This window comes from Phaeoacremonium minimum (assembly GCF_000392275.1).
Source record: "Phaeoacremonium minimum UCRPA7 unplaced genomic scaffold PA7_03_scaffold_385, whole genome shotgun sequence".
NCBI classification, from domain to species: Eukaryota; Fungi; Ascomycota; class Sordariomycetes; order Togniniales; family Togniniaceae; genus Phaeoacremonium; species Phaeoacremonium minimum.
The window spans coordinates 1,529-5,215 of NW_006921288.1; positions in this window are offsets into that span (position 1 = coordinate 1,529).

Here is a 3,687-nt window from a genome sequence, read left to right on the forward strand (position 1 = left end):
AGCAAACGTAGAGAAGATGAGCAGAGGCGAGGGCCTCACCGACGCCGACCGCTGGGCATGGCTAGATGCCCTGCGCGACCACGAGTCGATGCACCCGCCGGATGAGGCATCCCAGCATCTAGTCATTACCTGCTCAGCCCTGAAGCGCGAGTATAGAGACGTGCTACGAGAAGGCTCAAAGCGGTCACCGGATCTAGACATTCACTTTGTTCATCTTGATGCGCCAGAGTCGGTGTTGTATGAGCGGGCTGTTGCGCGGAAGGGCCATTATGCGGGTGGGAACCTGGTGCATTCCCAGTTCGATGCGATGGATACACCTGGGGAGGATGAGAAGGATGTCATATGCATTGACGTGAACAGGCCGACTGAAGAAGCGGAACAGGCGGTACTGAAGAAAGTCAAGGAGATCATGGCAGCTTATAAGGAGTAGGAGGTTACATCGGGACGTCGCTTCATTAAGGCTTATGCCAATGACTAACATTAGAAAACACAATGGGTATCTATCGTGAGCGGCAGCCATGCCAGCTCAATGCATGCATGTATATACTCTCTCTCTCTCTTTCTCTTTTGTCGAATGCATAGCGCTTCATCTTTTTATCTTATAGCTTCACTTGCTCTCTCCCTGCGTCTTCCTCGACTTCCCTTTCCACCGCGTCCTCACCAGTCTAAGCAGTCCATATGCGACCAGCCGATACACAACCACCACAGCCGCCAGCGCGCCGATATTAACAATCGCGTCTACGTTCAGCTTGTAAAGGTCTAGCACCTCCACACCCGTGCCAATGACACACTCCCCATTCGCCAGCTTGTGTGCATCATCGCAGCTAAACGTGATATCCCGCAGACTGATCGGCGCCACCGCCCGGACGGCATACCGCGCGGGCGACAGGTAGTTGAGCGCGACAAACAGCTGTGGCATGTCGATGCTCATGATACCGGCCATGATGTTCGCCACGGACAGCAAGATGCTGGTTAGCGTGACCGCGAAGCCGGTGTGGTTGCTGAACATGGTGTTGAACATGATGCCGAGCGACTCGCCGCAGCTGACGATGGCGAAGCAGCAGTACACCAGCACAAAGTACATCTCGGCGGTGCGGGGGAAGCCCACCGCCAGGTCGGCCAGGACGCCGTAAAGTAGGCACGAGATGATCTCGAACGGCAGCTCAAGCAGCGTGTACGTGACCATGAAGGACTCGACGCTGTACACGCCGTCGTCGTCCTCGCGGTAGAAGACGTCGCGCTCGGCGGGGTAGACGGCCACGTTTTGCAGGAGACCGACGAAGTAGAATGATGAGATCTGCTGCACGAAGCCGACGCGGTTCTGGATGGAGTAGTAATCTGAGTGTAGTGGTGCGAAGAATAGGGTCAGCACGATTGCTAACCCCAGGACCTGCATCAGTCGTGCTAGGAGCAGAGGCGGCTGTCGACGGAAGTTGATGAAGGCTCGGTGCATTAGCAAAGGGAATGCAGTGACGAAGGAAGTACGTTTGCGAACAAGAGCTCCAAGTTCTGCGGGTGTGGCAAGGTGAGTCTTGTTGAACGACCTGCGTGAGGTGGATGGAACAGCAGGAGGCAGTAATCCATGGGTGTTGTCCGGCTTCAGATCGCTTGCCGACAGCTTCTCGGAAGGAGCTTTCTCTTCGGCAATGGGAGCGAGCTTTTCGGCATCCGGGGGAGTCGGCTTGGCGGCCTCAACGTGCCATGCCTCGATGAGCCTCCTGACTTTCTCGCGACTCTCCACCTCTCGCTGCTCCTGCTGTAGATCGATAGTGATCAAGTCAAGGGCGAAGTCTGCCGGATTGGTGTGCTCTCCACAGTGATAACCCTGTCTGCTGAAGTACGGCAGCATATCTTTCGCAGGTCCTGAGTACGCTGGCGATCCTCCTCGCGCAAGTAGCAGGACGTTCCCGAAATGTTTGAAAAGATCGGAACGTGCTTGATGGATCGTCAATATAAGCGTACGACCTTCCTTGGCGAGACCTTCTAGGACCTCCATGATTGAGCTGGCAGTGAATGCATCAAGACCGCTTGTAGGTTCATCAAGCAGGAGGATACGAGGGTCTGTCAGGATCTGCACCGCGATAGTGACACGACGCTTCTCACCACCGGAGATGCCCTTTATCAGGTCACTACCGATCAGGTTATCCGCGCACTCCTTTAGACCAAGCTTGATCATGACCTCCTCGGCGCGCTTATACTTCTCCTCCTTGCTCATGAAAGATGGCAAGCGCAGACCTGCCGCAAAACGCAAAGTCTCGCGGACAGTGAGAGACGGCAGGAGGGCATCATCATCCTGGCAGACGTAGGAGCATACCGAGCGGATCACCGGGTCTGCAGGCACGGCGCCGTTGAAGGTGAGTTTGCCGGACGGCCGATACCGCGTTCTCGCACTATTTTTCAGCCGCAAAGCCATGGAGTTCAGAAGCGATGTCTTTCCACTTCCCGAAGGTCCCATGATGACATTGAGCTTGCCAGCCTCAAACATGGCCGTGACCGGGTTCAGGATCGTTTTCGGCTCGAGTTTCTTCCCTAGCGCTGTCCGTTTATCAATTGCAAGGGCAAATCTGTCCAGGCCCAAATCAATCGCGCGAACCTCACCAATCGACCGCGCCGTCATCTTCTCCTTTCCGGCCGACAGGTCCGTATCTGGTATGCGTGCCCTGGCGATGGTCATCTCCTTCTTGATGAAGGTGAGGCCGAACGCCGACAGGCTGTAGAACATGACGACGAAGGCGACCAAAATCACAATCGGCTTCCACACCCAGTCCTGGGGAAAGCCAAGCGAGTCCATGATGTACTCGCCCGTATAGGACACACACTGCGGATCATTTCGGCCACCAGGGTAGGGGCAGTCATAAAAGCTGTCGTGGAACTCGTTGCCGCACAGCGCACCAAAGACGTAGTAAGTATAGGTGAGGTATTTCAGCCATCTCAGCCAGATTGGAATAGTGTTGCTTTGTATGAAGTATCCGCACGCCATGCTCTGGAGTGTATACACTAGGTTTGCAATGAGGGACGCACCAGGGAAGTTTCGACTGGCCGTGACACATGCCATGGCACAAGTGACGGCGATGTACTGGTTTAGTAGGACCACGGAGAAGTAGACGAAGAACTTGCTTGGGTCCCGATCGAAGCCCGCCATGAAGTAGCTGATGACGCTGAAGAGGAACGGTACTGGGATGTCCTCCGTGAAGAGTCTAGCTAGTCTGCGACTGAAAATGAACGGCAGAGCATCGGAACAGCCTTCACTATTCTCACGGTCAAAAGTCGCAATATCGATTGTCAGCCGGTAGACCTCAAAGATGAGGAACAAATAGCCCTCCAGCGCAGAAGTTGTATATAGAAACCCCTCTCTTGACCGAATACCCGCCTGGTTCCGGGGGATGTTGTAGAAGATGTATCCCGTACACAAGCCCATGAGAATCGCTTGCATGATCGAAGCCGCCATACCCATCGGGTCCCGGTATGTCGTCTTGAATGTTCTGTCGGTGAGCACACGCAGCTGTCGCCAAAAGCTGGCATGTCGACTCGCCTCCGCCCGCTTTATCCTCCGGTGCTGTGTCGAAGGAGCCTTTTCGCTTGGGAACTGCCTCGCGCTCTCCTCGGCCCAGTTGGCCCTCAGACGCTCCACTCGCGCGGTGCTCTCCTCCTCAACCTCTGGCGTCCGGTTGTCCACCGCGGCGATGT